Source organism: Etheostoma cragini, chromosome 1 (genome assembly GCF_013103735.1).
Source record: "Etheostoma cragini isolate CJK2018 chromosome 1, CSU_Ecrag_1.0, whole genome shotgun sequence".
Taxonomy (NCBI): Eukaryota; Metazoa; Chordata; class Actinopteri; order Perciformes; family Percidae; genus Etheostoma; species Etheostoma cragini.
This window is the reverse complement of record NC_048407.1, coordinates 31,622,640-31,634,391: the sequence shown is the minus strand read 5'-3', so window position 1 is coordinate 31,634,391 and position 11,752 is coordinate 31,622,640. Positions and strand designations below refer to the sequence as shown.

At 39.1% G+C, this 11,752-nt stretch overlaps 2 long non-coding RNA genes across 2 annotated transcripts in view; one reads left to right on the top strand and one right to left on the bottom strand.

The window, feature by feature from the left end:
* LOC117942062 overlaps positions 1-2,625 on the top strand; it is an 18,932-nt gene extending 16,307 nt beyond the window's left edge. The window contains exon 3 of the long non-coding RNA XR_004656059.1: positions 2,545-2,625. This is a non-coding gene — a long non-coding RNA (uncharacterized LOC117942062). The remainder of the gene's footprint in view (positions 1-2,544) is intronic.
* A 7,883-nt stretch (positions 2,626-10,508) lies between these two features.
* LOC117942028 overlaps positions 10,509-11,752 on the bottom strand; it is a 14,242-nt gene continuing 12,998 nt past the window's right edge. The window contains exon 3 of the long non-coding RNA XR_004656049.1: positions 10,509-10,549. This is a non-coding gene — a long non-coding RNA (uncharacterized LOC117942028). The remainder of the gene's footprint in view (positions 10,550-11,752) is intronic.

Below are 11,752 nucleotides of genomic sequence, written 5' to 3'. Positions count from 1 at the left end.
CGCGATCCTAACCCCTCTCGCGATCCTTACCCCCTCTCGCAATCCTAACCCTTCTCGTGATCCTTACCCCCTCTCGCGATCCCAGCCCCCTCTCGATGCAATGGGCCAAGGAAGAACCCAATAGATTTGGGAGCGGATCCAAATCACGCAATGGATGTACTAATTACTTTTGACTTAGTAAACATTGCGAGATAGGATGTGGCCTTTGCTGGCAGAGCTCTCCCACGGCCGTTTTAGTTTTTTTGCTGTAAAATTCATGCATTTCCAGGAATGCCGGGAAAAAACACCCAGACAAAGCTCTGCAAGACAATTTTGTGTTCCAAAAGAAATCCAAAGTATTTGAAATGTGTTTGTTAATTTGAGTAATCTAATGGAATATGTTACAAAGTACATTTTAGGGGATGAATTCAGTAAACTGTTGTGGAAAACGTTTTAAAAGTAACCCTCCCAACACTGACTGCATTTTTAGAAAGGTCATTGAATACAATTTATAGAGACATTTTTGTAACATGATACATTGCATTGATCAACTGTTGTTTGACCATTTTGTTATTAAAGCAACACTAAAGCCCTTTTTTCACAGGTTGGAAGCAGACTTGTCTATTGCATTACATTATGCAAGTTTGCTAGACCGGGTAGCGGTTCTCTAGTTCAAATGGGACGATACGCCAGCAATAATGACAATCCCGCTTACAACCTGTAGGGGGACTGTAGCGGTAAATGTGCTTTAGTGTTTGAAGCAGGAACCTGAAGTCTCGTTTAATTTTTCCCATGAACACAGTGCTGCTGTTGCTGCTGACATTTCTGTGATGTCCTCTGACAGTTGAACTCAGAAGTCAGAGAAGTCATTACAGCGCCGCACGCTCAACACACCAGAAGCAACCTGTATGAAGAGTATCAGCCGTGGGATACGAGGAATAAAAAAGATTCCATGTCGTTCTATTCCACATGAATTTGCGAGACCTCGTGGGTTCTTGTGACTTCAGCTGTCAGTTTCACCATGAAGACCGAGTTAAATTCTGAGCTCATCATTCTCAGAAACCCTCCAAAACAACAAGGCTGTTTGTCGGGTGGGTGTGGAAAATGTGAAGCACTGCTTCTGTACGCAAATAAATGATAAATGACATTTTTTAAGTTACAGTCTATATTTAGAGTAGACAAATGTGACAATATTAAAGGTATGGTGAGTTATGTTAATCCAATCTCGTCAACGTCACCTAGCTCTCTGTTTTCAAATTAAATCGGAAAAAGATGACTTCAACCTTAACTTTATTAGCTAGAATGAGATTTGATCTGTAGCAGGCATCAAATAACATCAAGGACAAACAAAAAAATATTGACAGAAAAACAATAGCAACAAACACACCACAAATGGGAACAATGCCTGCCAAACTCCACCAGAAACTAAAAAACAAGCTGAAACATTAGAAACAGGACAGTAAATAAATACATGTTAATCTTATCCAGCTGTGAAACCCAAATAGGCATACAATGCAGCAGTTAATAGAGTAAATTAAGCCTTTCAATGGCCACAGTGATAAAAGAAGCCCTGGTACGCCTGGTTCATGTTCAAGGCTTTCGGAAATGGCGGCCAGAGACCAAACCCCTTCATAGGTGGGGGGTTAGTGCAGTTGAGAATTTGTTGTGTCTTGCAGGTGACACCCTGCCAATTAAGATCCGGCTGCTGGGCTTGCTGCACCCCGATCACCTCAGCTGCCACTTGGACCAGGCTTGCTAGCCCGATTTTTTTAGCAGCCAATGGAAGCCATAAGCAGCCTAAAAATATACATTTACTAACCACTGCTCTGAATTGAAATATAATCATCTTAGCCATACGATGGTTAGATAATATAATATAATCATCATAGTCATCAAAGTCATAATCATACCATTCAAGGATAAGGCTACTGATCATTTGCATAAATTAACAGTTGTACTCTTTGACTTAAAAGTAAGCAGAAGATAATGTTCCTCAGGAAATTCACCGTGAAGATCAATATTCTACAGCGCTAGAATATGATGCATACATATCTCTCTCGCTCTGTTTCTCCCTCTCTCTCACGGAGTGATATTTCTTCCACTGCTCGCTTTTAATGCAAAGTGTGCAACTGTTCTTTTTTGCAGATGACGAGTGAAATGACTCATTGAATGGTTTTGGTTAAGAGCAGTAATTGGCAAATGCATATTTATTTTAATAGACGACCAGTTTCCTTCTCAGCATATTATATGCTTTGCTCCCTCGTATTTATGGACATAGAAAAAAAAGACGCTGAAGAAATTAGACTCTAAATGCACACTGTAAATATGAAATGGCAGTATATTCATCAGTGGTTTCCCTGAGCAAGATATAAGGTCAAACACCATTGGGAGTGTCTTTTCCCTGTTGTTACACGAATGTGCAGTAGTCTACAACACTATGTAGTTATTTGTTAAGTGAACTAAGACTATAATTTGGAAGGATTGTTCAATTATGATATGTTCTTAAAATTGCACAATCTTCCTAAATAATAGTCATTAAAGAATAAAAAAAAAGTGAAGGTGCAGTGGTGCACTATAGAAACACATGTACAGCACTTTATGTATTGCCCTTAGTAACAGTCTTCATTTATAACACATATGCAATGTGTTATACATGTTTATTAGCCTTTTGTAATTATCTCAACATGCTAAAGTAATAATGAATGCATCCAATGTCTAACAACAATATGAGCAGCAGTCTTCATACAGCAATATGACAGTAACAATGTCACAAAAAGAATCATAAAAAATAAATAATGGTCACAACTTTAAATAAGAACAGTACTTAAATGAACAGCAACATGCACAAGTAGTCTTTTAATGCAGAAAGATAGGAAGGTAAACCCACTGCTGAGTGAACTGGAAGGGCTCCAGGGGCCTCTTTCATAAAACTCTGCGTAATGTCTAGTCTGAAAGATTTTGTGAGGCAAAAAGTGGGAATTTTTCCACTTTCTGATTTATAAAACCATGCGATGCACACCTGTACAGACTCGTCTCGTTATAAATACGAATGTCTGTTACCTTACGCGGTCGTCCACGAGCCTCACGCTCCTCCCGAGGCTGTCACATGTCAGTCCTAATACGGTCCATGTCAATCAACCAATGAATATTCCAGCCTTGTAAAAAAACCTTGATGACCAATCATGACACGGAAAAATGGGGAAATTAGCAATGCTAATATGACTTGCTGTTGATTGGCTGCAATACACAAGCCATCATGAACAGTAGGGTATTTATTTATTGTCCCAATAGGTTAATTAAGTCCAAGAAACCAGTAATTGGAGTCATATTGGCTTCATCAGGGTAATTAAGTGGTGCAGGTGTTCTGGATGCAGGCTGTGCCATTAGATCGGGAAATGCCCAATAATACAGGCTCGCCGATGTATTGGTTGGGCTCTAGATTTTACCCCACCTACTCCAGTCTAATTTTATCCATGTTTTCCACAGGAAAGGCTTTTAATGATTTAAACTGTTTCATTAAACCTTATAGTAGTAGATGAGTATGGATCTAATTCATCCATGAGGTATTTCCTATTAACATCGGAGGTCACTAAAACGCAGTCTACACAACCCTGGGAGCGTTACGCAACGTCACACACATGGTCAAAAGGTTGAGGAATACTGGGCAAATTTTTACGCATTGAAATTATTTTTAAATCCCAACTTTTGCAAGGAAATTTCACTGTTTCACACAACTTTTTCTTGCTTAACAGTTTTTATAATGAGGCCCCAGGATTAATAAATCCTGGCTGTTAGCCTGGTCCGAAACAGGCGAGCTTTACAGAATAAATCTCCCTGGTAATGTAGGTGCCTCTCCTTTTTGAAACCGAATCAAGGCTTAATTGAGCTACGATAACTGGTAAATCCCGGCTTAATTCCTTACCTTGGTTTTGTGAAACAGCCCTCTGTTCACTCTCAGCGCTCTCAAAACGTGTGTTTTTTTTGTATGTGTGAAAAAAAGTTGTAAGAAGCCACTGCACACTACCTGCTAAGCGGCAAACTGCAGGCAGACACAGTTAAAGACTCACTGGAAGCAGAGGGGAACATTAAACAGCTAACGAGACAGATATTTCCCGGAGGAGTTTGCGGGGACTGAAAACAGCTAAAAGAGAGAGAGAATATTGGACTTCCAGGTTGACACAAACACAAACACAACTCCTGATGGAAGGTAATGTTGCTCTGTAACTGCTGGGTAAAATGAGCAGCTGTTTGCCACAGCTGACACAAAATCAGTTTTTGGAGTTAGAAAAAGCCATAATAATCTTTCAGCAGATGCAGATGCGTGTGAACGTCCCTTCAGATTGTGAAAGCCTAATTCAATGGAAGAAAATACTGAAGAAAAGTGGGCTTTTCCAGCATTGACAACAACTGCAGACACTGCAAACAACCTCCAAAAAGGAAGACAGCCTTCTCAAGTGTGGCAGCAAACACAACGAAACATTTGTCTATATCGTAGAAGCATTTTCATAGATGGAGAGAAAATGTGGATAATAGTTTTGTCTCCTGCTAAACGTAGCCAAAAGCTCAGCTGTGGCTGATTTAAGTTCAGGTTTTTGTCACCTCAAAGGGCTTTACGAAGAAAACAGGATGGCAATTCTCATAGAATGATAGTTTGTTAAATCAGGTATCGACAACAGCTTGGGTTGAACAGTTTCCTACAGATTTCAGTCTTCTGCATCTGAGGAAAATACTTTGTAAAATTTTGGTTGGGAAAATATATTTTTTACATCTTTAAGGGAATGTTGTCATGTCAAGTGTCTCTTTGGCCGTCCGGTAACAAGCCGTTTATTTGAATATTATTTTTTCTTTCTGTTGTGACTTTTTCAATCATATATTCGTAAATCTCATCCCAGTGAGCAATGAGTGGTTCCGGTTTGATGATTGACAGCCATTCTCTCTCCCCTGCCTCCTGTTGTGAAAGTTTGTGTGTGTGCCTGTGTTCATTTCATTTCATTTCATTTCATATATTTATTATACAGGAAAGTTAGAAAAAGTAACATTACATTACAATATAAAAACGGGCCCGACTCAGTTTAAAAACTGGTTTTCAGCAGGTTCCTGTTCTGCAGAAACATAAAACAGGGTTACAGCACGTCAGGACAAACATTGATACAAGACATTGATATAGAAAAATAAATTTCGACAACTGAAAACCACAATATAGTTACTTAAGGACAAAGACATTTATACAAGACATCAGCTGGGCTGGACAAATACGGTCAGTGCAAAACCAGGCTTGCATGTGTGTGTTGTGCGGCAGGTAGTTGCCCTGTGATAAGGAATTTTCCATAAAGATGAGCTTTGGTGTGCAACGCGTGAGTTTTTGTCCGTGCTATCTACTGCTGACAGTAAGTGGTCATTATACAGTAGATGTACCTTTTGTTCCTGTGTGATGGTGCTTCAGAGTTCAGTTCAATATCAGTTAACTAACTGCATTCATGTAACATGATAAAATAACTTTCTGTGTTAACATATTTCAACAGAAATTGACTGGTTTCGCACATTTTCATTAAAACACACGACTGCTGAGGAAGAAACGCTCCAGGAAGGCAGAAAATAATATGTGATTAATCACCCTTGGTGTGCTTCAGATACAGCAGGGAATATTCTGACAACTATTGTTGCTTTTACTCCGGTGTCTGAGCTTGAGTGACAAATCTCAGATGTTAAATCTTTCTTAGATACACCACCCAGTAGCAATGGGTGGATTCTATTTTCATTTCAAAATACACCCAACCCACACACACATTCTGACACAATATTCATACTTTCACACATGGTCTAAACAACGCAGTCCTATATGGAGTGACACGTTAATTTGTTCGCCCCTCAACTCGTTTCAAAGAGAGTGTGCCTATGTTCCCACAGTTCTGCGAATTTTTCATCACTGAAAATGTGGCCCTATTTTCCCAACGCAATTCTGCCAGATGTTCTTCTCTTTGGCCGGATGTCTGTCATACCTTCTGCTTTCTTTTATGGTGGTATTTTAAACTCTGGTGGATTTCTGAGGACTATGGTTACCTGGTCCTCAGACCTCTGCAAGGTAACTCCAGACAGCTGGCTAGACTACCTGTCCAATCTGAGATTTCTATAGCACGAATAAAACAACATACACATAACACATAATCCACCAACACAAGTTCCTTCCCGAGGATATTTTTGCAGCGGAGCAGTGGCTCTGCTGGGCGCTTAGCAACGCCAAAGACTATTGTGATTGGTTTAAAGAAATGCCAATTAACCAGAGCGATTATTTTTCTAATATTCCAAAATGCTGTGTGGTCTAGCCAGACCCTCCTTTGCAGAGCTGTGGAGGAAGGTCTGGCAATGTAAGACTAACCATGAACCAATCTTCTTTTCCTCTGGTGCTTCTTTATGATCGAAGTAAATAGAGCGGTTGTTAAATATATATATATATATATATATATATATATATATGAAGTATATATTCTTATGGGTCTCATTCAACCTTTGGAATATTGTGAACTTAACACTCTTTCGTGTACTGACTTTTACGAGCTCGCAACTGCTTTCAGAATCAACTCACAGAGGTCAAGCCAGTAACAGTCTTGATCAGACTGTTACATAACAGACCGTAAAGCAGAAAACCTGAAACACGTTCTAATTCCAAACCTTTGCACTTCTGTTTCTCTCTGATGTCCGAAACAGGAAGCACATCAGACTCCAAGTGGTTCCCGCCTCGTTGGACAGCCTTGAGTTGACAAAGGTTAGAGATGCAGTGGTCGGTGTCAGATGTGTGGAGAGACTTCTGTGTAACTGACAGACTTTGTAATACTAGCTGGTATTACTGCCTTTTATCTCTTATTTCACTCTCTTTCCATCTTTGATCCTCTGAACCTCATGTGCGCTCTGTCATCTTTCTGCCTTCCTTTTGTTGTACCTGCACAATTATTAATTCAACTATTCTAATTTCCTTTCCTTCTGTATTTTTTGCATGCAGAATACAGATAGTATTGCAGCAGTGAATAGGTACATCAATGGGAAATATACATTGGAGAAAGGCAATTTAAATTCAAGTGTAAAATCCATGTAACACAAAGCTAACTAGCGCTTTAGTTAAGCTAGAAAGAACAGAGCAAACCAAAAAGAGAAATACAGCGTATTACGTTGTTTTAAAGAAAGTAGAAACTGCCTATCGAGGAAGTAAAAGTGAAGAGAAACACATTTTTGTTGCTCATTATTCGTTTGGAGGATGAAGAGGATGGAGGTTGTTTATTTCTCCCACAATGCAAATTCACCATCACACAGTCAATAAGTTGACTTTGGCCCACCGATACGGAGAATTTTCTCACATTGTTAAATGGTGACAGGTAGCTGGATGCTGCCTAAATTGAGGAGACAAGGAGGACTGCATCCACTTTGAAATTCATATAACCCAGATTATCAAAGAAAGCAACGTCCCAGTTTTCCAAGCAGAGCCTTGTGAATTGAAGCGACGCAGAGAGCTGAAAGAGGAAATGTTCCTAAATGCAGTTTGTGGAGAAGGTGGAAGATGTCAAGCATTTCACCTCATCGTCCCCTTGGGGTCTTAAATACATTCGTGCAACATATTGATGTTGCTAAAAGGCAACACAAAAGCCTCATTTGCAAGGATTTAGCAAAATAATCAGTAAAGTAGGACTTTCAACGGTCTAAATTAACACACATTCCTCCACAGCTTTAAGCTTTCATCCAGTCGGAGCTGCTTCACACAGTAACTCAACAAAGAGCAACAAAATCTCAAAATACAGCAAGTGATCCTTTTTCTTGGACTTAGATGAAACAGAAATGTGCTTCTGCAGAGTGGAAATACTGATTCTGCAACACATCCATCCAACACAGCTGCATGCAAAATGGGATTGTCAAGCAGACAAGCTGACCAACGCGTATATTATAAAAGATTGAGACTTGACGCCTGTGTATTGCCACTGAAGATATCGCGATACTTTGCTGTATCGATTTTTTCCCCCCACCCCTTATAGATATTGCATCATATTCCATTGGAGACATTGAGCAGCTGCATCAAACACTCTCGAAAGAAATGGTTGTTTTGATGAGATGATGATGAGATGCATTAAAGCCACCTCATGTCTTTCTGATCATCTCTTTGTTGTCTTCTCTCACATTGTCTAACCTTCCCATTCATAACGTCCATTCCCTGCCAGCTCAACTCTACGTTGACTAGATCTTTGTTTCCGTGCTTTACCCACTTAGGCAGATAAATCAGTTTCTACAATCCAATTTGTGTGTTTGCGTTAATCAGGTTGGATTTGTGCATTCAAGTTTTGTTTACCTGGCAGCTTTAACAATGTTCTGTGAATGAGCCGTCGATGGGGGTATTTTTTTGTTTTTCTATGTTGGCTGGATGAAATCCTTTGTGTTGCTTTCTGAATGTGATTTGAGACCGAGACAGCCTCAGGAAATTTTACCTAAATTGGATTTGAAAAACACAAATGAAGATGAAGATGTAAATGGGATTTGCAGAAATCTGTTCCCATGTGTTTTTTCCCATGCTGATACGTCATAAAAACAAATTGATTGCAGAATAAACACTCTTAAATCATACATGTAACGTGCATAATGGTTCAACGAATGAATAATGGCTGATATAAATTATATAGAAGTTCTTTTTGGACAGTCTGAAACAGATGAAAAGCCTTGTTTTGACTGTTTCTGACAGACAGGTGAAGTTTATGTTTTCTGAAAGCAGCAAACTCATGCTGCAAAGAATAGTCAATTAGGTGTCAACTATTTTGATTATTGATTCATTGGCGAATCATTTAAATGACAATTCTCTGATTCCAGCTTCTTAATTGTGAATACGTTCTGGTTTCTTCTCTCCTCTGGGACAGTAAACTGAAGATTTTTGAGATATATTTGAGGACGTCTTCTTGGGAAACACTGAATGCCTTTTTCACAATTTTTTGACGATTTATGGACCGAACAATTAATCGATCAATCGACAAATTAAATGAGAGATTAATCAAGAATGAAAATAAATACAGCAAATAGACTTTTTGCAATCGCAGCTTTGTTTCTTATATGTTCTACCTCACTTACACAGTATTTTGTCACAAAACAAACAGGCCAACAACAACCCACTGAAGAGACATTGGTGTATTTATCCAAACTTTAGAAAAACAGGACAGTTTGGAGCATTCAGTGGATTACACAACAGAAGGTGAGAAGGTTTCATCATTGCAACACTGTGAAAGTGAAACTGTGTCAGTCTTTGACTCCACGCACCTTTCAAGCTTCTGTGTGACAATTATTGATACTCAAACATGATTGTATTCCTTTAAAGTAAAAACTAGGTAGAAGAACTGACAGCGAGTCTCTCACTTTATGCTCACTAAAACAAGAAAGTAATAATGATAATACATTTTATTTGTAATGCGCTTTACTGCATTATATGCGTTATATGCAGACATGCAGGGAGAGGAGACAATATGTTGTTACGAGCTAAGTTACCCTTTTGTTGTTCAAGGAGCCCGGGTTAGCTAAGCCTTGTAACAGTTGCTAGCCCTCTACGAATCTCTTATATCCAAGCAAATAGGTATTGGAACTAAAATGTCCTTGACCTAATTCATGAATGTAATTAAATTGATTTGGGAAATTATTGGCGCTACCGAGCCCTAAGCATCAACACCTGAGGTGCTAACGTTTCCGGTAGAAACTTCACAGCTAAACATGATAAGCTCCACAGCATTGTGCTCGCACATTGAGGCAAATTGCTACTGATTTGATGTCAAGTAATATAGTCTTCACTGACGTCCTTGTCAAGGCAGATAAGTGAGTGATGAATAGACTCATCAACAGGCGGACAGCAGCAGAGGGAAACAAAGTGCCTTTCAATTTCCAAACCTCTTTTTCCACAACAAAGCACAATGGATCGCAGGCTCTTTAATCGCTGTCGACTCTTATCTGTCAGGCGGTTTGTGTGCTGAAGCATCAGAGTTTTTTTTAAAAATCCATTTCCTCACTTATCAACATTAAATCAGATGCCGCTTTTAAAATATAGATAGCACAATCTGTACTCTTCAGTGTGCTCCCTCTTACTGCATGTCTATTTGGGACCGTTTTAGAGGAAAGAGTGACAGCAAACGCCCACTTTCATTTATTTATTTTTTTATCAACCAACTGCACCTGCTACAGCATTTTCTCCTCTGAGATGTTACATTAACACAGAAGGAAAATGCAGTTTGTAGTCTGAGCCTACCTGTTACCAGACTCATCGTAGTCTCGCTTGCCAGATTGAGCTCCACATCGCAGTGAAGTAAGGTCCATCTACACGTAGTCCTGGATGGGAGAAAAAAACATTCCTAATGGCATTTCTTCAAACCAATCACAATCGTCTTGGGCGGCGCTAATTTACAAACGCTGCGACGGCCTGTCTGCAAATTGGTCTCGGGAAGGAACTTGTTTTGGTGGAACATTTGCCCACAAAAAAAGCAGCATACAACATTAAATTAAGTAAACTGTTGACCCAATACAGTAATGTGACACATTTAAATTAGCTAATACATGGTTAAACCTCACTGGCTCTTCCCAGTGTATACCTGTGTGTAGTTCATCCAACAAATCCCACCAATCGGTCCGTAAACCTCCCAGTTTGTCCCTCGACGCAGAGGTCCAGGGTTCAAATCTGACCTGTGACGATTTCCTGCACGTTTTACCTCTCTCTCTCCCCTTTCTCTCCTAGCTGCCCTGTCAAAAATCAAAGGTGGAAAATCCCAAAAGAAATAATCTAAAAAAAACACACATCCCAGTTAGAGAGGAAATGCCGTAAACATATTTTTTGTAAATCTTTATAATCTTTCCCTGAAAGAACTCAGCAGGTCTGCCTTGTTGCACATTCAAAATTTTCGTCATAACTTGCCATTTTCAACGGATAGCTTGCCTACTCAAAGTTTGTTGATGTTTCCCAAAACCAACAGGGTTTTTCAAAGCGTGGGACATCTGGCAGAAGATCAGGCGCCAACGGATGTTCTGGTTTTTTTCCAGTAAATGAATTCTTGTACGTCCTGACCAGAGACGCATCCTGACAGCTGCTTCAAAACCGACAAAATTAGTGATTGATTGATTGAAATTTATTTTGAACGTTTAAAAGAAAACTTAAAATAATGTTACGAAATGTTGCATCAACTTACATACATCAATGTAAGTGATGCAACACTTGATGATTTGGGTCACACATCTGAAAAGGAGTGGGAGGAACTCCCCACTCATATAATCCCACACCTTCTCCTGTTATTGCTATCAAGCTTCTACAGTCATAGTTTTTTTTGACTTTTTTTAAACTCATCCAGTTATGTAATTTAACTTACCAAGTATCTTACAAAATATAATTATTTCTCATGTTTAAATCAAAGTTATAAGTTCTTGCATGTTTATTTAATTTGTTTGAAATGCAAAGAAAAGAGTTGTCAAAAAGAGAAAGTGGGTCAGAGAGACCAGTGAGCACAGTGTGATATTTGATAAAATGTGTGCAACATAAAATACCTTCCCGCAGGGTTCTCTACTAAATCCTGCCAGAAAAGAAGTGGAAGAAATGAATATGTAAACAGAGAATGAAAAGAATAAATCACGGCAGCCAAATTCATCAGTGTCAATTAAAAGTATATATGTATCATCCGGAAAACGTACAGAAAAAGGTCCTTGAAGTATTACAAGTTAAAGTACTCATGCTGAAAAACCACTTACATTTTAGAAAGTGTAAAGGATCCAACTCCCCCCC